We start from the raw sequence: 25,571 nt of genomic DNA, 5'->3' as shown, positions 1-25,571 counted from the left end.
CTTCAGCATTTTCCTAAATCCTATGATAATCATTATGAGTAAATCTTAAATATTAAAATGACATGGAAGAAAGAAAAGACCAAAATAATGTCAGAAGAAACTCTGAAACTAGCTCTTGAATGTCGAGTAGCTAAAGGAAGAAATAATGAAGTAAAAGAGCTGACAGAATATTTCAAAGCGTGGCTCGAGAAGACAAAAGTAAAGTATTATAATGAAATGTGCAAAGACCTGGAATTAGAAAACCAAAAGGGAAGAACAGGCTCGGCATTTCTCAAGCCGAAAGTACTGAACTAAAAATCCAAGCCTCGAGTTGCATATTAAAATATTGAACAGCACAGGAAGCATTAAAAGAAGATGGAAGGGATACAGAGAATCGCTGTACCAAAAAGAATTGGTTGACATTCAGAAATTTCAGGAGGGAGTATATGATCAAGAACCAATGGTACTGAAAGAAGTCCAAGCTGCACTGAAGGCACTGGTGAAAAAACAAGGCTCCAGGTATTGACAGAATACCAATTGAGATATTTCAGCAAATGGATATAGCTCCGGTAAGTGCTCACTTACGTATGCCAAGAAATTTGGAAGACAGCTACCTGGCCAACCAACTGGAAAAGATCCATGCTTGTGCCCATTCCAAAGAAAGATGATTCAATATAGCGTGGAAATGATATTGTTAAACAATATCATTAATATCATACACAGGTAAAATTTTGTTGAAGATCATTCAAAAGCTGTTGCAGTAGTACATCGACAGGGAACTGCCAGAAATTCAAGCCAAATTCAGAAGAGGAACCAGGGATATCAAAGCTGATGTTAGATGGATCTTGGCTGAAAGCAGAAAATACCAGAAAGACGTTTATCTGTGTTTTATTGGCTATGCAAAGGCATTTGACTGTGTGAGTCATAACAAATTATTGATAACTTTGCAAAGAACGGGAATTTCTGAACACTTAATTATGCTCATCAGGAACCTGTATGTAGACCAAGAGGCAGTCCTTGAACAGAACAAGGGGATACTGCGTGGTCTAAAGTCAGGAAACCTGTGTGTCAGGGTTGCATACTATTCAATCTGTATGCTGAGTAAACACTCTGAGAAGCTGGACTCTATGAAGAAGAATGGGGCATTAAGATAGGAAGAAGACTCATTAACATCTTGTGTTATGCTGATCACACAACCTTGTTTGTGAAGAGGACTTGCAGCACTTACTGATGAAGATCAAAGACCACAGCCTTTAGTATGGATTACACCTCAACATAAAGAAAGCAAAAATCCTCACAACTGGACCAAGAAGCAACATCATGATAAATGCAGAAAAGATTGAAGTTGTCAAGGATTTCATTTTACTTGGATTCACAATCAACACCCATGGAAGCAGCAGTCAAAAAGTCAAATGACACATTTCATTAGGCAAATCTGCTGCAAAAGACCTCTTTAAGGTGTTGAAAAGTAAAGATGTTACTTTAAGGGCTAAGGTGAGTTGGACCCAAGGCATGGTGTTTTCAATCACCTCATATGCATCTGAAAGCCGGACAATGAATAAGCAAGACTGAAGAAGAATTGATGCCTTTGAATTATGGTGTTGGTGAAGAATATTGAACATACATGGACTGCTAAAAGAACGAGCAAATGTGTCTCGGAAGAAGTACAGTCAGAATGCTCCTTAGAAGCTAAGATGGCCAGACTTCATCTCACATACTTTGGACGTGTTATCAGGAGGGACCAGTCCCCTAAGAAGGACATCATGAGAAGACCCTCAAGGAGATGGATTGACGCAGTGGCTGCAACAAATGGGCTCAAGCGTAACAGTATGATTGTGAGGATGGTGCAGGACCGGGCAGTGTTTCATTCTGTTGTACGTAGGTTCACTATGAGTCGGAACTAACTTGAGGGCACCTAACAACAACATGCTCAGATTTTGACTGGAGATTTTCACTGAGAAAATGCAGAGTTTTGCCCGTAACCAAAATGGTATCCTTTATTAACTGCCGTGGTATTTGTTAGTGAGATAAAACTACATTTCAGTCTAATTGGGGAAATTTAGTGAGTCAATACTTTAGTCTCTTTCAATGCCATTTCTTTGCAGCCAATGACCAGTCTGTAGCCCTCCCATGGGTAGTGCCGGGTGTTTTGCAGGATTAGAAGGAGGGGAAAAGAAGTGTGAATGGTAGGGAACTATGAGGTCCTCCTTCTGAGCCACTCCCTCAACTAGGGGTGACTAGTTCAGTCCCTGGGTATTCTGCTGCTGTCTACAGCTGAGGTGGGGTTCTGGTCTTCTCTTGGTTAGGTCTCTGTTTTCTTCCCTAACTCCGCAGACACATAGCCCTACTTTCATGAGAGGTTTTTGGTAAATTCCCCAGTCAGACTCCAAGCCCATGTCTATATTGCACTGCCCCCCTCTGCTGTGTGTGAGCTGAGGATGGCTTAGCCGAACTAAAGTGTGAGCCTCCCCTTGCCTAATCATGCTCATTCTGAATATACTTCAACATGGCTTTGCCTTTACCTTATCAAGTACTCTTTTTCACTCAAGGGGTTTAGCACAGAGGGATGACTGGGACACATATCTCTCCCTGTCTCTCTAACGCTGCTTTCTTTCTACAGACCACTGAGACAGGAAAGAGGGGACGGCTTTTGTGAGTTGGAGTCTCTGGGGGGTGCAAATGGTTAATATGCTTGGCTGATAACCAAAAGAATAGAGGTTTGAGTCCACCCAGGGGCACCTGGGAAGAAAGGTCTGGTGATTTACTTCTGAAAAAATCAGCCATCAAAAACCCTGTGGAGCACAATTCTATTCAGGCCCATGAGTCTGAATTGAATTGAATTGATGGCAGCTGGTGGTTTTTTTCTGTGTTACCTTGACTTCTCCTATATAAAAGTCTCTCATCAAGTCTTCCAGGCTTGGCTCTTGGTATGGTAAAAGAGGAGATAAGAGAATTCAGAAAAATCCTTTTCTGTATTGGCAAAGGTTGCCTTTCAAGTCTACTGTCTTGCTAAGGAATAGAAAATCCCATTTTGGATGCAAGAAACTGAATATTAACGTGCTCTTTGTGTTTTTGTTTTCATTTCTGCTGCAACAATCCTAACCTCTCACCCTCACCCACTCCCCAGCTCACCCAAGTTCCGAGGATGGCTGAGGTGCTCTAGGGGGATGGCCGTATATATTTAAGAGAAAAGTACTTTTTAAAAAGTCCTTGAGTTGATTCTGACAGATAGCGACCCCATACATATTAAAGTAGAACTGTGCTCCATGTGGCTTTCAATGGCTGATTTTTTGGAAGTAAATTACCAGCCCTTTCTTCCCAGATGCCTCTGGTTGGACTCAAATCTTTAACCTTGTGGTTAGCAGCCAAGTTTTTTAACTATTTGCACTACCCAGGGACTCGAGAGAAAAGCAGACAACGTGAAAATAGATATGGGGGGAGCGGAGGAGACACGTTAATATATTTAATAAGGTTACCCCACGACACGGACAAACCTAGATTAGAACCCTCGTTCTGCTATCTTTTAGTTGTGTGCCACTGGGTAGGTCAACATCTCTAAGCTTTGGCTTCTTCATCTGTAGCGCAGAAAGAAACAAGAGTATCTACTTTATACATTTGTGAGGATAAAATAAGGTAATGTATACAAAGCACTGAGCAGAGTACCTGGCACATAGTAGGTGCTCTTATTATATTAGTAACATATATGTCTTATCACATTCCTGCTAATCCATTTACAAACTCAGTAAAGCCCCTGAGATGTGAACGTACCTGCTAATGATTCTATATATATTGTTCTTCAATTAGTTATTTAGTCTATGCTCAAAAACTGAAAAAAAGACAAACCCATTGCCATCGACTTGGTTCTGACTCATAGGGACCCTATAGGACAGAGTAGAGCTAGGGTTTCCAAAGGAGTGGCTGTATTTACATAAATTCAACTGAATTGTTACTATAAGAAAATATTACTCGATGACTTGTTAAACCCATTTATCAGCATTTTGCTTCCTAACAGTCCCAATTTTTACAGGCTGCAGAGTCTTAGAATCTTTAGGGTTATCTTTATCTGGTGGAGGTAGGTCATTCATTGCTTTGAGCTGTGGAGAAGCTAGATATGAAAGAAAGGAAGGAAGAAGGAAGGGAAGGAGGGAGGGAGGGAGGGAGGGAGGGAGGGAGGGAGGGAAGGAAGGAAGGAAGGAAGGAAGGAAGGAAGGAAGGAAGGAAGGAAGGAAGGAAGGAAGGAAGGAAGGAAGGAAGGAGGGACAAAGAGGGAAGGAGGGAGGGAGAAGAGTAGAAGGAGGGAAGATGGAAATGGTGGGGAGATGGGTGGGGAGGGAGGAAGACTCAAGCAGCGCCATCTACTAAAATCTTTGATACTGGCTTGCTGACAAGTATGAAGGCCAGTGTAATTCTTCTGTAGACAAATTCTTCTACACACTACAGTGAAGGAACACATAATGCAGAAGCAGTCTGGTTATTTGATGGGCAATTTAGATTTCTTACATGATTCATTCAATTAATAGGTTTCCCAAGCTTCTGCAATGCAATTACGATTCTCTGACTAATACAGACAAGATTTGCAGTTCTAAGAACTATAAATGTTTTAGATCCACAGTGTTTTAAATACACAGCTGTACATCACCTCCTGATATGGGCTCTTACCTATGTCAGGGAAAGCCATAACTTTTTTTGTAAAGGGTCAGATAGTAAGTATTTTAGGCTTTGTGGGCCATACAGTCTTTTGAATCTACTGAATTGTGTCACTGTAACCAGAAGCAGCCATAGACAATATGTAAATGAACAAGCATGCCTATGTTCCAATAAAACTATTTGTTGGCATTAAAACTTGGATTTCACATAATTTTTCACTTGTCATGAGGTATTATTATTATTTTTCCCAACTATTTAAAAGTGAGGGCTGAACAACAACAAAAAAAGATGTGGCCTGATTTAACCTCTAGGGCTATAGTTTGCTGAACCCTGACGTATAGAATTAATTTCAGAAACACCAAGGGATCTTCTTGCCTCTGCCAAAACCCTGTAATTCTACAATGAATGTTTGATTCCTTTGGCTTTATTGTTGTTGTTGGGTCCCAGGGAGTAGATTTTCAACTCATAGTGACCCATGTGACAGAGTAGAAATACCCATAGGGTTTTCTAGGCTGTAATCTTTATGGAAGCAGATTGCCAGGTCTTTCTCCCTCAGAGCCGCTGGGTGGGTTCAAATTGCTGACCTTTTGGTTAGCAGCCAAGCACTTAACCATTGCCCCACTAGGGCTCCTTTCCTTTAGCTTAGGGGTTAAAAATAAATAAATAAAAATTTTCCTTGGGGAAGCTACACTATGAGTTGTTTTTAGTCTTAACAGTTGCATTTTAGAGTTAACAAATTTTTGATTCTTAATAAATTTTAACAAGGAGAAATTATGAGGACCCTAAATCTTCTCAGCCACAACTTCTCCGTCAATTTGTTGTCCTGTGGTGGCATGTATGTTACTATAATGCTGGAAGCTATGCCACTGGTATTTTGAATACCAGCAGGTTCACCCATGGTGGACAGATTTCAGCAGAGCTTCCAGACTAAGACAGACTAGGAAGAAAGACCTGGTGATCTGCTTCTGAAAATAAGCTAATGAAAACCCTATGGGTCACAACAGAGTATTGTCCAATATAGTCCAATATAGGAGGAAACCCTGGTGGCGCAGTTGTTAAGAGCTACAGCTGCTAATGAAAAGGTCGGCAGTTCGAAACCACCAGGAACTCCTTGGAAACTCTAGGGGGCAGTTCTACTCTGTCCTATAGCGTCGCTATGAGTCGGAATCAACTCAACGGCAACAGGTTATGGGTTTATAACGTTGGAAGATGAGCCCCTTGTTTGCAAAGCACTTAAAATACACAATGGCCACAATAATGGACTAGATTATACCAACATTTTGTTCTGCTGTGCATGGGGTCACCATGTGTCAGGGCAGACTAGATGGGAACTAACAATAACCAAGTCTTCTTAGGCGGAAAGAGGTGCTATAAGAGTGTGGATAAGAAGAAAAGCTGGATTAAGGGGTAAAATTTGGTGGCATAAAAGACAAACTCCCTTTATTAAAAATTTGGCCTAACATCATGGCTACTTGGGTGGACTTGAGAAAAGGAATCAGCCAAGTATGGAAGCTCAAAAGGCAATGCAAGTAATAATCGTTTGAAGAGAAAAATCCAGTTTGTAAGTATCAACTTCTACCAGGGCATTGAGAAAGCCAGCCTAAAGACATGTTGGATGATAACAGTCAAAACTGATTTTCCAACTGACTTTCACCACCTTGATATTGTATTCTTATATAAGAAGAAATCTCCACTTTTAAGAAGCCATGGATGAAAAAGATAACAGGTTATTCTTCTCATTGGTCAGGTGGAGGGCTTGCACTCAGGCCCAATTTCCTAATGCATTTAGCCACTAATTATTTAACTAGACTGCTGTCTTAGTTATCTAGTGCTCCTATAACAGAAATACCACAAGTGGATGGCTTTAACAAACAAATCTATTCTCTCACAGTCTAAGGAGGCTAGAAGTCTGAATCCAGAGGAGGGCTTTCTTTCTCTGTCAGCTCTGGGGAAAACCCTTGTCATCAATCTTCCTCAGTTGAAGAACTTCTCAGGACAGGGACCCCAGGTCCAAAAGACATGCTATTCTCCTGGCTCTTGTTTCTTGGTTTATGAGGTCTCCATATCTGCTTGCTTCTCTCTTTTATATCTCAAAAGAGATTGGCTTAAAACACAACCTAATCATGTAGATTAACGTAGCTGCCTCTAATCCCACCTCATTAACATCACACAGGTAGGATTTACAACAAATAGGAAAATCACATCAGATGACAAAATGGTGGACCATCGTACAATATTGGGAACCATGGATTAGCCAAGTTGACACACGTTATTTTGGGGGGACACAATTCAACCCTGAATAACTGCACTGTTCGATAGGGTAGCCATTAACTACATGAGGCTACTGAGGACTTGAAATGTGGCTAGTCTGGACTGATAAAAAGGATTGATAGATGCTGTTAAGTACAAAATACACGCTAGATTTTAGAGACTAGTACCAAAAAAAAAAAAAAAAGGATTGTAAAATATCTCATTAATAATGGTAAAATATTGATCTTATGTTGAAATGATACTATTTTGGCCATAATGGGTTAAATCAACTATATAATTAAAATTAGTTTCACCTGTTCCACTTTTTTAAAATGTGGCTGCTAGAATATTAAAATGTACATGTGTGGCTCCAATTGTATTTCCACTGAACAGCACTGAGCTAGACTTTGAGCTGACAGGTAGCTGAGTGCAATGAAAAATACTGGACCAGATGCTGGAGATCTGGCTGTAATCTTACCTCTATTTCTTACTGCTTTGTGACGGTGGGGAAGTCACTTATTTTAATCTTCCAAATCTGGGCAAGGACGTGGGTGATCTCTAAGGTCCCATCCAAATATAAATTTTGATTCCAGGCACAGAATATTATTCTTGCTACTCTAACATTAGGTAATTGAAAGCTAACGTTCTTACTCTCCTTATCCCTCTCATTATCTCCCAAAATTCAGCATCTATCATTCTAAAGAAAAAGTAAGATGATACTGTATGGTAATTAAAATATCCGTTTGCCTGTGGCTCCCTGGACCTTGATCTGCTTGTCATCTCACCCTTTCCTCTGGTTCCTGAAATGGGCCAAGACCTGGCTTAGAGGTTAGTTTCAGCTTCCTTTTCAGAGCTTGCCCAGCAATAGCTTCCAGTGAGTGTCTGATCTCACTGCTACCATTGACTTGAAACCTTCTGTGTCTGCATTTCTTCTGCCTGGTCTAAAATTATAGGCTCCTTTAGGCACATTTGATCACATACATGCTCTGTGTCAGGCAAGAAGACAGAACCATGTTAGATATAATGCAGAAACATTTAATGAAGAGGTTCTTTGGGTCCTAAACTCTGAAATGATTTTTCTTGTCACTTTCATTCAATGATCTCTTAAGTAGATCTAAATATTACTGTAAACCATGATTTTTCTTATGTCGATATTAACATTTTATTTATATTTTATATTAATTTTTTGTTGTTGAAAGCATGATAGCTATAGCCCTGTGGAAGATATGTTTGAATGCAAACTTTATTTTGGTTCTTTGGAAAGGGTGGACTATATATACTGTATATAGATTTTTAAAAACTTGTTATTTTCAGCTTCAGATTTACAGAAATAATTGAAAAGATAAAGTTTCCAAATACCTGGCACCCAGTTTGCCCTGTTACTAGCATCTTGCATTAGTATGGTGCATTTGCTTCAATTAATAAATAATATTGATGTATTTTTATTCCCTAAAGTTCATAAAAGGAGCCCAGGTGGCACAGTGGGTAAGCACTTAACCTGTTAACCAAAAGGTCGGCGGTTTGAACCCACCAGCCTCTCCACAGGAGAAAGATGTGGTGGTCGGTTTCCGTAAAGATTGACAGCCTTGGAAACTCTATGGGGGCAGTTCTGCTCTGTCCTGGAGGGTTGCAAATGAGTTGGAGTTGACACACTGGCAATGAGTTGTAAAGTTCATACTTTCTTCATATTTCTTTGGCTTTCACCTAATGTCCTTTTTCTGCGCTAGGGTCCCATCCAGGATATCACATTTAGTGATCATGTCCTTAGTCTCCTCTTGGCTGTGACAGCCTTAGACTTTACTTGTTTTTGACAGCCTTGACAATTTTTTTTTTTTACATGTTCTTTTAATTGTGCTTTAGATGAAGGTTTACAGAGCAAACTGTTTTCGCATTAAACAATTAATACACTTATTGTTTCATGATATTGGTTGCCAACCCCACGACATGTCAACACTCTCTGCTTCTCAACTTTGGGTTCCCTGTTACCAGCTTTCCTGTCCCCTCCTGCCTTCTCATCTTTGCCCCTACGGCTGGTGTGTCCATTAAGTCTAGCTTTGTTTTATGGGACTTTCTAATCTTTGGCTGAAGGGTGAACCTCAGGAGACACCTCATTACTTAGCCATAAGGGTGTCCAGGGGCCATACTTTCAGGGCTTCCTCCAGTCTCTGTTAGATCAGTAAGTCTAGTCTTTTTTTTTGTGTGTGTGAGTTAAAATTTTGTTCTACATTTTTCTCCACCTCTGTCCAGGCCCCTCTATTGTGATCCCTGTTAGAGCAGTCAGTGTTGGTAGCCAGGCATCATCTAGTTGTGCTGGCCTCAGTCTAGTGGAGACTGTGGTAGATGTGGTCCATTAGTCATTTGGACTAATCTTTCCTGTGTGTCTTTGGTTTTCTTCATTCTCCCTTGCTCCAGATGGGGTGAGACCATTGGGGTATCTTAGATGGCCACTCCCAAGCTTTTAAGACCCCAGACACTACATACCAAAGTAGAATGTAGGACATTTTCTTTATAAACTGTGTTATGCCAATTGAGCTAGATGTTCCCAGAGACCATGGTCCCCACACCCCTGAGCCCAGTAATTTGGACCCTCAGGGAATTTGGATGTGTTTATGGAGAGTCCATGACCTTGCCTTTGAAAAGTTGTGCTGGCTTCCCCAGTATCGTGTACTGTCTTACCCTTCACCAAAGTTGCCACTTACCTGTTGTCTATTTAGTGTTTTCCTATCCCCACCCTTTCCCTCCCTGGTAACCATCAAAGATTGTTTCTTTTTTGTGTAAAACGTTTCATGAGTTTTTATAGTAGTGGTCCCATATAATATTTGTCCTTTTGAGATTGACTTATTTCGCTCAGCATAATGCCCTCCAGATTCACCTATGTTTTGCAATGCTTCACAGATTCACCATTGTTCTATATCATTGTGTAGTATTCCATTGTGTGTATGTTCCTTAGTTTTTTATCCATTCATCTGTTGATGGACACCTAGGTTGTTTCTATCTTTTTGTCATTGTGAACGATGCTGCAATGAACATTGTTGTTGTTGTTATTAGGTGCTGTCGAGTCGGTTCCAACTCATAGCAACCCTATGCACAACAGAACGAGACACTGCCCGGTCCTGCGCCATCCTTACAATCGTTGTTATGCTTCAGCTCATTGTTGCAGTCACTGTGTCAATCCACCTCGTTGAGAGTCTTCCTCTTTTCCACTGACCCTGTACTCTGCCAAGCATGACGTCCTTCTCCAGGGACTGATCCCTCCTGACAACATGTCCAAAGTATGTAAGACGCAGTCTCTCCATCCTTGCCTCTAAGGAGCATTCTGGCCGTACTTCTTCCAAGACAGATCTGTTCGTTCTTTAGGAAGTCCATGGTATATTCAATATTCTTGGCCAATACCACAATTCAAAGGCATCAATTCGTCTTTGATCTTCCTTATTCATTGTCCAGCTTTCACACGAATATGATGTGATGGAAAATACCATGGCTTGGGTCAGGCGCACCTTAGTCTTCAGGATGACATCTTTGCTCTTCAACACTTTGAAGAGGTCCTTTGCAGCAAATTTGCCCAATGCAATGCGTCTTTTGATTTCTTGACTGCTGCTTCCATGGCTGTTGATTGTGGATCCAAGTAAACTGAAATCCTTAACAACTTCAATCTTTTCTCCGTTTGTCATGATGTTGCTCATTGGTCCAGTTGTGAGGATTTTTGTTTTCTTTATGTTGAGGTGCAATCCATACTGAAGGCTGTGGTTTTTGATCTTCATTAGTAAGTACTTCAAGTCCTCTTCACTTTCAGCAAGCAAGGTTGTGTCATCTGCATAACGCAGGTTGTTAATGAGTCTTCCTCCAATATTGATGCCCCGTTCTTCTTCATATAGTCCAGCTTCTCGTATTATTTGCTCAGCATACAGATTGAATAGGTATGGTGAAAGAATACAACCCTGACACACACCTTTCCTGACTTTAAACCAATCAGTATCCCCTTGTTCTGTCCGAACAACTGTCTCTTGATCTATGTAAAGGTTCCTCATGAGCACAATTAAGTGTTCTGGAATTCCCATTCTTTGCAATATTATCCATAGTTTGTTATGATCCACACAGTCGAATGCCTTTGCATAGTCAATAAAACACAGGTAAACATCCTTCTGGCATTCTCTGCTTTCAGCCAGGATCCATCTGACATCAACAATGATATCCCTGGTTCTATATCCTCTTCTGAATCCAGCCTGAATTTCTGGCAGTTCCCTGTCGATATACTGTTTTTGAATGATCTTCAGCAAAATTTTGCTTCAGTGTGATATTAATGATATTGTTCCATAATTTCCACATTCGGTTGGATCACCTTTCTTGGGAATAGGCATAAATATAATTTTTTTTTTTTTTTATAGATCTCTTCCAGTCAGTTGGCCAGGAAGCTGTCTTCCATATTTCTTGGCATAGACGAGTGGGCATGTCCAGTGCTGCATCTGTTTGTTGAAACATCTCAGTTGATATTCCATCAATTCCTGGAGCCTTGTTTTTTGCCAATGCCTTCAGAGCAGCTTGGACTTCTTCCTTCAGTACCATCGGTTCCTGATCATATGCCACCTCTTGAAATGGTTGAATATCAACTAATTCTTTTTGGTATAATGACTCTGCGTATTTGTTACACCTCCTTTTGATGCTTCCTGCGTTGTTTAATATTTTTCCCATGGAATCCTTCACTATTGCAACTTGAGGCTTGAATTTTTTTCTTCAGTTCTTTCAGCTTGAGAAACGCCGAGCATATTCTTTCCTTTTGGTTTTCCATCTCCAGCTCTTTGCACATGTCATTATAATAGTTTACTTTGTCTTCTCGAGACGCCCTTCGAAGTCTGTTCAGTTCTTTTACTTCATCAATTCTTCCTTTTGCTTTAGCTGTTCAGTGCTCAAGAGCAAGTTTCAGGGTCTCCTCTGACATCCATCTTGGCCTTTTCTTTCTTTCCTCTCTTTTCAATGACCTCTTGCTTCCTTCATGGATGATGTCCTTGATGTCATTCCACAGCTCATCTGGTCTGTGGTCACTAGTGTTCAGTGCATCAGATCTCTTCTTGAGACAGTCTCTAAATTCAGGTGGGATATATTCAAGGTCATATTTTGGCTCTCGTAGACTTGCTCTGATTTTCTTCAGTTTCAGCTTGAACTTGCATATGAGCAATTGATGGTCTGTTCCACAGTCGGCCCCTGGCCTTGTTCTGACTGATAATATTGAGCTTTTCCATCGTCTCTTTCCACAGATGTAGTCAATTTGATTTCTGTGTGTTCCGTCTGGCGAGGTCTATGTGTATAGCCACTGTTTATGATGATAAAAGAAGGTATTTGCAATGAAGAAGTCGTTGGTCTTGCAAAATTCTATCATTCAATCTCCAGCATTGTTTCTATCACCAAGGCCATATTTTCCAACTACTGATCCTTCTTCTTTGTTTCCAACTTTTGCATTCCAATCACCAGTAATTATCAGTGCATCTTCATTGCATGTTTGGTCAGTTTCAGACTGTAGCAGCTGATAAAAATCTTCTATTTCTTCATCTTTGGCCCTAGTGTTTGATGCGTAAACTTGAATAATAGTCGTATTAAGTGGTCTTTCTTGTAGGCGTATGGATATTATCCTATCACGGACAGGGTTGTACTTCAGGATAGATCTTGAAATGTTCTTTTTGACGATGAATGCAACACCATTCCTCTTCGAGTTGTCATTCGCAGCATAGTAGACTATATGATTGTCCAATTCAAAATGGCCAATGCAAGTCCATTTCAGCTCACTAATGCCTAGGATATTGATGTTTATGCATTCCATTTCATTTTTGACGATTTCCAATTTTCCTAGATTCATACTTCGTACATTCCAGGTACCGATTATTAATGGATGTTTGCAGCTGTTTCTTCTCATTTTGAGTCGTGCCACATCAGCAAATGAAGGTCCCGAAAGCTTTACTCCATCCACGTCATTAAGATCGACTGTACTTTGAGGAGGCAGCTCTTCCCCAGTCATCTTTTGAGTGCCTTCCAACCTGGGGGACTCATCTTCCAGCACTGTAACAGACAATGTTCACCTGCTATTCATAAAATTTTCACTGGCTAATGCTTTTCAGAAGTAGACTGTTGGGTCCTTCTTCCTAGTCTGTCTTAGTCTGGAAGCTCAGCTGAAACCTGTCTGCCATGGGTGACCCTGCTGGTATCTGAATACCGGTGGCATAGCTTCCAGCATCAGAGCAACACACAAGCCCCACAGTACGACAAACTGACAGACACATGGGGCAATGAACATGGGTATGCACATATCTATTCATGTAACACCTTTATTTCTCTAGGGGTGGGATTGCTGTATCCTGTGGTATTTCTATTTCTAGCTTTTTAAGGAAGGGCCATATTGTTTTCCAAAATGGTTGTACCATTTTGCATTCCCACCATAGGAGTTCCAATCTCCCTGTAGCCTCTCCAACATTTGTTATTTTCTGTTTCTTTGATTCGTGCCAGTAATGCCGGGGTTAGATGATATCTCTTTGTGGTTTTGATGTGCGTTTTCTAGCCACTTGAATATCTTCTTTGGTGAAGTGTCTGTTCATATCCTTTGCCCAATTTTTAATTAAATTAGTTGGCTTTTTGTTGTAGCAGTGTTGGATTTTCCTGTAGATTTTAGAGATCAGAACTTTGTTGGATTTGTCATAGCCAAATGTTTTTTCCCAGTCTGGAGGTTCTCTTTTTACTCTATTGGTGAAGTCTTTTGATGAGCATAAGTATTTAATTTTTAGGAGATTCCATTTATCTAGCTTATCTTCTGGTGTTTGTATATTGTTCGTTATGGTTTGTATCCTGTTAGTGCCATGTATTAGGACCACCAGCATTGACCCTATTTTTTCTTCTATGGTCTTTATAGTTTTGGGTTTTATATTTAGGTCTTTGATCCAGTTTGGATTAGTTTTTGTGTATGGTGTGAGATATGGGTCCTGTTTCATTTTTTTGCAGATGGACATACAGTTTTGTCAGCACCATTTGTTAAAAAGACTGTCTTTTCCCCATTTGATAGACTTTGAGCCTTTGCCAAATATCAGGTGACCGTAAGTGGTTGGATTTACATCTGCGTTCTCAACTCTTTTCCATTGGTCAATGTGTCTGTTGTTGCACCAGCACCAGCTTGTTCTGACTACCGTAGTTGTATAATAGGTTCTGAGGTCAGGTACTGCGAGTCGTCCTACTTTATCCTCCTTCTTCAATAGTGCTTTACTTACCTGTGGCCTCTTCCCTTTCCATATAAAGTTCATGATTAGTTTTTCCGTTTCTTTAAAGAACGCTGTTGGTATTTGGATCGGGATTGCATTATATCAGTAGATTGTTTTGGGTAGAATTGACATTTTCACAATGTTGAGTCTACCTATCCATGAGCATGTATGTTTTTCCATTTATGTAGATCTCTTTTGGTTTCTTGCACTAGTGTTTTGTAGTTTTCTTTGTATAGGTCTTTTACATTCCAGGTTAGATTTATTCCTAAGTATTTTATTCTCTTGGGGACTGTTATAAATGGTATTGTTTTCCTGACTTCCTTTTCATAGTTCTCTTTATTAGTGTATAGGAATCCAGCTGACTTTTGTATGTTTATCTTGTATCCTGGTACTGTGCTGAATCTTTCTATTAGTTCCAATAGTTTTCTCGTGGAATCTTTTGGGTTTTCTGTGTATAGTATTGTATAGTATTGTATCATCCATGAATAGGGATGATACTTTTTTACTTCATCACCAATTGGGATGCCCTTTCTTTCTTTTTCTTGCCTTACTACTCTAACTAGGACTTCCAGCACAATGTTAAATAGGAGTGGTCATAAAGGGCATCCTTGTCTTGTTCCTCGTCTCAAGGGAAATATTTTCACCCTCTCTCCATTAAGAATGATGTTGGATGTTGGTTTTGTATAGATGCCCTTTATTATGTTGAGGAATTTCCCTTCTATGCATATTTTTTTGAGAGTTTTTATCGGGAATGGGTGGTGGACTTTGTCGAATGCCTTTTCTGCATTGACTGAGATGATCATGTGATTCTTTTATTTATGTGGTGGATTACATTGATTGATTTTCTAATATTGGACCATCTTTGCATGTCTGGTATGAATCCCACTTGATCTAGGTGTGTTATGTTTTGATACTTTGCTGAATTCTATTGGCTAGAATTCTGTTCAGAATTTTTGCATCTGTATTCATGAGAGATATTGGTCTGTAATTTTCTTTTTTTGTGTGTGTTATGTCTTTGCCTGGTTTTGGTATTGGGGTTATGCTGGCTTCATAGAATGAATTTGGAAGTATCTCTTCCATTTCTATGTTCTGAAATAGTGAGTAGTACTGGTGTAAATTATTCTCTGGATGTTTGGTAGATATCTCCAATGAAGCCATCTGGGCCAAAGCTTTTCTTTGTTGGGAATTTTTTTTTTTTTTTTTATTACCTTTTCATTGTGCTCTCTTGTTATGGGTCTGTTCAGATTTTCAACTTCATTTTTTATTAGTTTGGGTAGGTAGTGTGTTTCTAGAAATTTGTTTCCTCTAGATTTTCAAATTTGTTGGAGAATAGTTTTTTGTAGTACTCTGTTACGATTCCTTTTATTTCATTTGGGTCTGTTGTAGTGTCCCCCATTTCATTTCTTATTTGGGTTATTTGCATACTCTCCTGTTTTTCTTTTGTTAATTTGGCCAGTGGTTTGTTGATTTTGTTGATCCTTTCAAAGAGTCAGCTTTTGGTTTTGTTGAATCTTTCCATTTTTTCTATTCTCTATTTCTGCTCTGATCTTTATTACTTTCTTTCTTCTAGGAGGTGTGGGTTTCTTTTGCTGTTTTCTTTCTATTTGTTTGAATTGTGTAGCTAAGGTTTTGATTTTGTCCCTTTGAAATGTTCTTTTTGACAATGAATGCAACACAATTCCTCTTCAAGTTGTCATTCCTGCCACAGTAGACCGTATGATTATGTGATTCAAAATAGCCAATACCAGTCCATTTCAGCTCTTTAATGCCTAGGATATCAATATTTATAAATTCCATTTCATTTTTGATGGCTGAATGGCACCTAACAACAACAACAGCATAATGCCCTTCTTTGTCTTTTGTGGTGGACTTTGTTTTAAAGTCTATTTTGTCTGAGATTAGTATTGCTGCTCTTGCCCTTTTCCTTTTTTTTTTTTTAGCTGTTGGCTTGATATATTGTTTTTATCCTTTGATTTTTTATAAGTTTATGTCTTTGTTTCTAAGGTGTGTCTCTTGTAGGCAGCATATTGATGGGTGCTGTTTTTTTAATCCATTCTGACACTCTCTTTCTCCTTATGGGTGCATTTAAGCTATTTACATTCAGTATGATTATTGATGGGTGTGAGTATATTGCTGTCATTTTGTAGTGCTTTTTTGTGGTGCGGACGTTTTCTTTGTCCCTCTTTCTCTTCTGTGCTGAATTCCTTTTGTCTGTGTTTTTTTCATTTCTTTCATTTTTTTAGATTTTGTGTTTATTGAAACTTTGTTTTTCTTCTTTGTTTTGATGAGTAGGTTTTTTAACTTTCTTTGGGGATACCTTGAAGTTTACTTCTATCTTCCTAAGTTTAAACTAGTCTTTTATTACTTGATAACACCTTGACTACCTCTCCATTTGAAAGTTCTATACCTACACCATTTATTCCCTCTTTTATTGTTCTGACGTTGTCACTTACAGATTGACGTCTCTGGTTCCTTACCATAAATTTTTTAGTTTTGTTTTATCCTTGAGAGTTCATTATCTAGGTTGGAATCTAGATGATGTTGTCTTATGTGCTAGATTCAGGTTGTTGCCTGATGTTGGTTCTCTAACAAAGGACTCCCTTTAATAATTCTTGTAAGTTTGGTATGGTTTTTTACGTATTCCCTTAACTTCACTTTATCTGGAGAAGTCCTAATTTCGCCATCACATTTGAGCGAGAGTTTTCCAGGATATATTATTCTTCGTTGGCAGTTTCTTTCTTTCTAGATTTTATATGTGTCATCCCGTTGTCTTCTTGCCTGCATAGTTTCTACCAAGTAATCAGAGCTTATTCTTATTGTTTCCCCTTTGTATGTGACTTTTCATTTTTCCAAGCTGCTAACTGGGTCTAGGATCAGGATTCTTTCTTTGTCTTTGGTTTAGCGAGTGTGATTATGATATGTCTTGGTGTTTTCTTTTGGCATCTATCCTATATGGGGTTCACTGAGCTTCTTGGATATCTGGCTTTTCATCTTCCATAATATTAGGAAAGTTTTCTGTCAGCAAAACTTCAATGATCCTCCCTGTGTTTCCGTTTTCTTCCCCTGGTCTGGAATTCTGATCACATGTCACATGCAAATTTTTGCTTTTGATTGTATCCCACATCATTCTCAGCGTTTCTTCATTCTTTTCTCTGATTTTTCCTCAAACAATGTGGTAACCAAGGATTTGTCTTCAATTTTGCTGGTCTTGTCTTCCATTATTTCACATTTGCTCCTAAACTTTTCTGTTGCACCATCAATTTCTGAAATCTTGTTTACCTTTTAGATTTCTAATTGCTTTTTGTGTATGAATTCTAGTTGCTTAGTTATTTGGACATTTTTTTCCCTGTATTATTTTCCTGATCTCCTCCATTGTTTTGTCTTTTCTATTATTTTTGTCTATTTTTTTCTTGTTTTTGTCTGCATTTTCCTTCATCTGTTGGAGAACCCTGAATGTTAGAGTTCTGAATTCCCTATCAGGTAGTTCCAGTGCCTTTTCTTCTAGTAGAAGGTCATCTGGTGTTTTATTTTGGTAACTTTTTGGAGCCATCCTCTCCCGTTTTTTAAAAAAAAAAATGTGTTAATATTTTCTGCTGTCTCCGGGATATTCAGAAATTATTTTCTTCATTTATTGATTGTAGATTTGATTGTTTCATCCTGCTTTTTTGTTATATTTGGTTATGTCTGAGCAGGCGAGCAGGGTGTGTTTTGTTGCTTGCTCATCCATGGGCATGATACTTCTCACCATCTTATTCAGATGGGCAGGGCCCATCACTTAGCTATGGTGCAGTAGGGCAGGTCCAGCAGGGGTGGAAGGGTAGGATGGGTAGTTTGTGCCACAAACTGGGGGCAGTATGGAGGGGCTGGGGAAGAGTGCGGGGCAGGGTCCAGGGGACTGTATCAGTACTACTTGGGGGCATGACACTCAGTACATGGTGCAGATACACAAGAGGGAAAGAAGAGGATATGATGTGCAGAGCTAAGTGAGTGGGTGAAAGAAGAAGGAAGAAAGAGAAACAAAGGGGAAGAAAAGCAAAAAATGAAGTAACAAAAAATAATAAAGAGAAAAAAGTAAATAAAATGATGGTGTAGTAGGATTCGGCGGGTGGGGGTGGAGCAGACCCAGCGAGGCTGTGTGCTGGTGACTGTTTAGCTGAGCAGTGTGGCTTGGCCTTCCTGAGTGGCACTTAGGGTAGGTGGGCAGAAGAAAGGAAAGGAAAGAAGGGGAAGAGAGAGAAATCAGCAATTAAGCAAACAAATAAAAGATAATAAAAAAACAAAAACAACAACAAAATATGGTGGTGGGGGTGGCAACCATGGGGGTTGGGTGGAATTGGGTGGTGGCAAGCTGATGTCTCCCTCGTGGCATGGCATGGCATCACTCATCAGGAAGGCGTGGAAGCAGTGTAGGGCCTAGGTGGGGAGGAGAAGGGGAAAGATAAAGAAAAATAAAAAAAATATGGCACTGAGAGAGATGGCCTGGGGTCAGTGCAGATCCAGGGAGGCCATGTACCAGAGGCTCTCCAGCTGAGCAGTACAACACAGCATACCAAAGAGTTGGGAGCGGCACATGGGGCTGGGTGGATCAGAGAAAGGAAAGGGAGGAAGAAGAGAGAGAGAGAAGAAACAATAACAAAAAACAAAACAAAAAAGAAAAAAGCCAAAACAAACAATAAATAAAATGGTGCTGAGGGAGCCAGTCAGTGATGGCAGTGCAGACCTGGGGAGGCCTTGTGCTGTGACTCTCCAACTGAGCTGTGCAGCACAGCCCCTCCAGAATGGACAGGGGTGGTGCTCAGAGTTGGGTGGGCGAGAGAAAGGAAAGGAAGGAGAGAGAGAGAAGAAACAGAAAAAAGGAGGAAAAGAAAAGAAAGAACAAAGCAAACCAAAAAATCACAGCCTGTCAAGAAGGGGAAAGGATGGTACACAGAGCTAGCTGGGTGGGAGAAAGAAAAGGAAAGAGAGAGAGAAGCAATAAAGAAAACCAAACAAAACAAAACATAAAATAAATTAAAAAAAAAAAAACCTAACCAAAAAAAAAAAGAACAAAGCAAACAAACCAAAAAATCTCAACCCATCAACAGGAAGAGATGGCACATGGGGCTAGCTGGGCAGGAGAAAGGAAAGGAAGGAAGGGAGAGGAAAAGAAGCAACAACAACAAAAAGCAAAAAACAAACAAAAATATAAAATGGCACTGGGGCTCTGTACTGCCCCCACTGGCAGACCCCAAGAAATGGCAATGAAGGGGCCTGCCAGTGAGGCCAGGATGGACATCCAGTGGCAGTAAGCTAGTAGTGTCTCTCCAGCCAAGCAACAGTGGCCCATTGGCAAGCAGCAGAGGCTGCATAGACAGAAGAAGCATGGTGGTGGTAAAGTGTATATCCCTGGTTACTGGGTGCTCTCTCCCCTGTTGGGGGCACAATGAAGTTGCCTTTCTGTACTCCCTGTCTGAATTCTTTGGTGGCTGTAGCCCAAGATGGCAGATCTGGCCACATTAGGTGGTATGGAACCTCCACTCCATAGCTCTTCTTGTTCCCAGGTCTCTTTCAGTTTCTTACTCAATTCAGTGCTTAATTGAGTTCTTTATTCCTTCATTTGGCACTTAGAATTACAGGATTGGCATTTGTATCTGTTTTACTTAGTTTTTTAGGTCTTTGCTGCAAAGAGACAACATTGCACTTCTGTCTATGGTGCCATGTTGGTTCCTCCTCTGGCCTTGACAATTTTAAGGAATACTTGTTAAGTACTTTGTAGGATGTCCCTCAACTGGAATTTGTTGGATGTTTTTCTCATTTGAAGTTGAGATGGATCCAGTCAGAATGGGACTCAAGTAATCATCATATCTCTTTAGTCTCATTTAATTTGTGACAGTTACTCAGTCTTTCCTTGTCTTTCATGACCTTGAGAATTTTGAGATTGTCTGGTTCATTCTTTTATAGAATGTCCCTTAGCTTGGGTTTGCCTGAGGTTTTCACATGATTAGATTATGTATTATCGTCACAGCCAAGAGGAGCCTAAAGAGACATGATGACTAAATGTAATGTGGTATGCTTCATGGGACCCTAAACCAAAAAACCAAACCCAGTGCCGTCGAGTCGACTCCGACTCATAGCGACCCTATAGGACAGAGTAGAACTGCCCCATAGAATTTCCAAGGAGCACCTGGCAGATTCGAACTGCCGACCCTTTTGTTAGCAGCCATAGCACTTAGCCACTATGCCACCAGGGTTTCTGATGGGACCCTAGAACAGAAAAAGGACATTATGTATTTTTGTGTAATCTTCCATAGAGGTGATGTACCTTCTCAGTGCATCAAATTGGGGTATATTACACACGTGTGTTTGTTTACGTCTTATTACTGGTGTTAACCTTTATTACTTTGTTAAGACAGTGTCTGCCAGGTTTCTTCACTATGTAGTTACCATTTTTCCTTTGCAATGAATAAAATGGCGGGGCGGGGGGAGATACTTTGAGACTATGCAAATATCCTGTTTCTCAGACTTTTGCCTTCTAATTTTAGCATCTACTGGTGGATCTACAGCAATTACTCCTCTGGAGTTCTAACAGTGATTTCCTATTTCCCTCATTCCTTCTACAATTATTAACTGGAATGCTACTGCAAGGAAGAGTTGTTTCTTCTCCAATTATTTGTTTATTTATATCAGTATGGACTCATATTTTTGTTTTATTCTTTGGGTTATAACCTGATTATTTTTTTTAAAAGACTATAAAAATTTCTAAATGGAGGATCTTAATGAAACTTTGAGACAGAAGAACTTTAATTTCCTCATTTGTTATTATATATCCTATTTCTTTTCAAGATGTCAAGTAAAATATAATTCCCTTAAAAATAAGGAGTAGACAGTATAGTTTAGTGGTTTTAAGAGCAAGAATTCTGGAATCACACTGCCTGGGTTCCAATCCAGACTTTGCACTGTGACCTGGGCCAAGGTACCTACCCCCCATTCCATTTTCCTCACCTGTGAAATGAGTTTGTAAGTGATACCTACCTTAAAGGGTATTTGAGAAAGTAAAACTAATAGTGAATGCAGAATGTTTATACTAGTGCCTGAGTATGAAGTAAGTTCTAGATAAATATTTGTTTATTATAAATAATGAATAGCTGAAGGCACGATTAACTCCATTTGTATTGATTGAATCAGAAATAATTAATTAAGGAATCAGTGGAAATAATATATAAGACTGGTCCCATATCTTGCTTGTCATTGTTGCTGTTACCTGCCATGAAGTTGGCCCCCAACTCATGGTGACCCCATGCACAGTGAAATGAAACACTACCTGATCCTGCACCAACACCATGATTGGTTACAGATTGGATCATTGTGATTTATAGGGTTTTCATTGACTGATTTTCAGAAGCAGATTGCCAGACCTTTCTTCCTAGTCCACTTTAGTTTGGAAGCTCTGCTGAAACCTGTTCAGCATCACAGCAACACACAAACATCCACTGATGGACAGGTGAAGGCTGTGCATGAGATAAATTGGCTGGGAATTGAACCTGGGTTTCCCGCATGGAAGGCAAGAATGCTACCACTGAACCACAAATGCCCTCACATCTTGCTTATGCTCGTATATTTATTTATGTGTGCCCCTTTTTTAAATGCTTGATTCTGCTACTAGAATGTAAGCCCGGGAAAGTAGAGCCGTGTTTATTTTGTGTTGTTACTATATTTCCAGTGCTTAGTGCAGGATCTGATATATAATAATGACTATTAAATGCTTGTCAAATGAATTAATAGGTCATACCTGTAAGATGGAACACTGGATGGAACACTGGTAGCTCAGTGGTTAAGAGTTCTGCTGCTAACCAAAAGGTCAGCAGTTTGAATCCACCGGTTGCTCTTTGGAAACTCTATGGGGCAGTTCTACTCTGTCCAATGATAGTGTTTAATTAATTTGTTCTCCAACCACACATTAAATATTTGAATGTCTGTTAGTGTTAAGTGCTAGGAATAAAATATAACCCCTGCCCTCTTGGAGGTGAGCGTCAACTGGGACAATGAAGTGAGCTGAATGGTGGCCCCAAAGTTCCAGGCTTCAAATGTTACCTTTTTGGAAAAAAAGGTCTCTGCAGATGTGATTAAATTAAAGCTCTTGAGATGGGGGGAGATTATTCTAGATGATCCATGTGAGCCCTAAATGCCATCACATGTACCCTCATAAAGAGAGAGGCAGAAGGAAATTTGACACAAACGCAGAGGAGAAGGAAACGTGAAGACAGAGGCAGAGATTGGAATGATGGGGCCACAGGTGGAGGAATGCTGGTGACTACTGGAGATTGGAAGAGGCAAGCAAGGAACAATCCTCTCTAGAACATCTGGAGAGAGCACAGCCCTGCTGACTCCTTGATTTCAGTCCAGTGATACTGATTTCAGACTTCTGGCCTCTAGAACTGTGAGAGACCAAATTTCTATTGTTAGTCACCCATTTTATGGTAACTTATTCCAGCAGCACAGGAAACTAGTACGGTCAGTGATACAAGTGAAGAAATCCTAGCAAAACAACACCATAAATGGAGATAAAAGTTGAGCGGTATATGGTTGCAGAGGAAAGAGCTATCTGGGGGAAGTCTGGGAAGATGTCCTAGAAGATGAGACACTAAGCTGGTTTTTAGAAGAGAAGCAGTGGTTTTCCAGGCAGCATTGGGGTCAGTGCATGGAGAGGTAGTTCCTGGCAAAAGCAGCTGCATGTATAAAGTCATGGGTGCACTTAAGAGCACAGCACTTTTAGGGGACATCTGGGTTCAACTGGAGTGTCAGGTAGATTGAGAAGAATGGAGGCAAATAAGGAGGTAGAGAATTAAATTGTGGCTAGACCAAAAAGGTCCTTTTATGCCATGTTAATGTATTTAACCTTTATTCTGTAGACAATAGGGAACTAATGGAAATATAAGGGTGACCGATTTGGAGAAAGTGAAGCTCTGTTACAGGGCAAGGATTATCAGCTTGGAACTAAGCCCTGCCTAGGTTCTTACCTTCTTCTGACCAAGAATGACCAGGAGAGGCTTAGAGGTTCCACAAGAACAAAGGTTTATTAGTGACAGAAAGAAAGTAAAAGGCTTTCGAGGGAGAGGGATTTCCACCTACGCTAGCCTCCAGTCTCTCATTGAACAAAGGATTTCTTAGGGCTTATAAAAGTTTTTAGATGTAAAGAAGGCATTATCTTTATTCATTAGATGGGTGGGGATTTCCAGGAGAAGGGGAGGGATTATGAAAATCAAATGCATGCTCAGTTAGAATTCAAGATGGACTTCCTTGCAGAGTTTGTTGGAACTAAGATGGAGTCTGTCACAAAGACTGCCCGGGTGTCAAACAGGACTTATTCTGGGATGTTGTGCATGCATTATGCCTCTGGATCTTGGTTCAAGCCCTGGCAAGGGGTCCTTGCTCATATTTGTCTCATGTGGAAGGTCATTTATAGACCACATTGATCTTTACTGCACACACTCTGCACCTGGTAAGGCCTTGAAAAACAACTTAGAAGGATTATCAGTAATTTATAGCTGGTCAAGCATACAGGGCCTTGAAATGTAGCCCTTATTTAATTCAGCCAGCTTGATCTCTTCCCTGTCTCAGTTGCACAGCAACATGAATGATGGACTGAAGTGAATGAGACCCACTCAGTTCTGCTAGTAACTGTATCTAAAGATGAATAAGATGCAGGTCTTGCCCTTAAGGAGACTACAGACCACGATGAAAAACAGAGAGCGCATTAAATACACACTCTATCCCAGAGACCTGTTCTAAGGCTGTAGCAATGATCCCAAAAGAGATGAATAGACTAAGGCAGTAGCAGTAGGGACAGAGAAGTGGGGAGATTTAAAAGACATGTCCATGGTATAAACTGAATGTGAGGTGTAGAGAGGGAAAACTCAAGGATGAATCAAGGGTTTTAGCTCCTGTGGCTGAGAACAGTATTGTATGGGGAAAGGTCAAGGAATTAACAGTATTGTATGGGGAAAGGTCAAGGAATTGAGTTCCAGTTGAATTTGAGTTCCCCGAGAATCAGCCAAGCAGAGATTTTGGAGAGATGTTTAAAAATACCAGTTGAGAGTCTTTTCTAGAGACATGGATCTTGAAGTCTTTATTACGAGATAGGACTTTAAGGCATTGGAAGGGATGAGCAGGCCACTCAAGAAGAGGACCAAGGTAAGAGTCCTGGAGAGCACTAGAACTTGAATAGGAGAGCTACCTTTTAGTTAGCAGCCTGAGCTGTTAACCATAGCACCACCAGAGTGAATGAGTTTTCTGGAATCTTTGAGGCACTCACAACTTCTGTAAGTCCCTTTATTTGAAAGACTTTTGGATCTCTTAGAAACATGTGCTTCTCCCAGGATCTGAAACCTCACTGGAAGTTTGCTGGCAGCTGGGCCTTTTGACTTCCTAGGACCTGGCCTAAGGATAAGGCTGTGTTAAGGTTAACTTGAACACCTACGTCAATAACCAAACCCTTGGTTGAATTATTAAACAATTAATCCAGTGAGCAGTTAAAGATGCAATCTAGTTGGTCAAAAGGTTGACCGTTAATGAGAATCGAAAATGCCCCTTTGTCACAACAATTGGACCAATTCATCGTAAGGACATTTCTTGAGATAAGCATTTAATTTTTCTTTTATTAACAGGCTTCCAGCCAGATTGGCAACAATCCTTAAGCTTATACAAGTTATGCTTAAAATTAATGAGTATTGGGGCTTGGTAACCTCTTGAGTCTTTGTTGCTTGTCTTAAGTGTCACTGGCAGACCTGAAGCCTTAATGGCACTGACTGTAAAAATGGTGTGGCAGAGGCGTTTGACCTCCTTTAACTTAACAAGGGGGAAGGTGAATCAAGATCAACAGCCCAAGGCTGATTCCTATGAGGCAGATGTCAAACATACCTCCATCCTCCAAACTTTTTACCAATTCTCACACCAGCTGTCCCTCTCACAGCGCTCGCTACTTCTCTGCTGGGTTTGATAATTCATTGTAATGGCCACATAAAACTCACAGACCATACTCACAGTTACGGGGTTTATTAGGGAAATAACTGGTTACAATTGAGGATCAGGAAGGACTCAGGTTACAGTTCATCATTCAGGACAGCCTCTTCTCAGCCATGCCCATAGGCAGGCCTCTCTCTGGCCCTTGGTCCCTTGGCCTGGCCTCTGCCCTGCTTGGGTGTTACAAAGCTCTTTAGCTCTGTCGCCCCACTCTGCCAGAAAGCCTCCTGCCCTAACATGCTCAGCTTTCTCTCTCCCTGGGCTATGAAGCTCACCATGCCATTTCCTGTTGGTCTCCTGGTTCTGCTGCCTCTGCTGCTGCCTTTTCTCTGCCACTGCTTCTGTCTGCCTTGCTGTCTCCAGTGTTACAGCTCTCTCTCTCTCTCCTGAGTCTAGAAGGGTCTCAGTGCAGGGATTCCAGGTCTGAAGGATGAGCTCTGCTCCCATTTTTTCTTCTTGGTG

Source organism: Loxodonta africana, chromosome 8 (genome assembly GCF_030014295.1).
Source record: "Loxodonta africana isolate mLoxAfr1 chromosome 8, mLoxAfr1.hap2, whole genome shotgun sequence".
Taxonomy (NCBI): Eukaryota; Metazoa; Chordata; class Mammalia; order Proboscidea; family Elephantidae; genus Loxodonta; species Loxodonta africana.
This window is presented reverse-complemented; position numbering follows the sequence as displayed.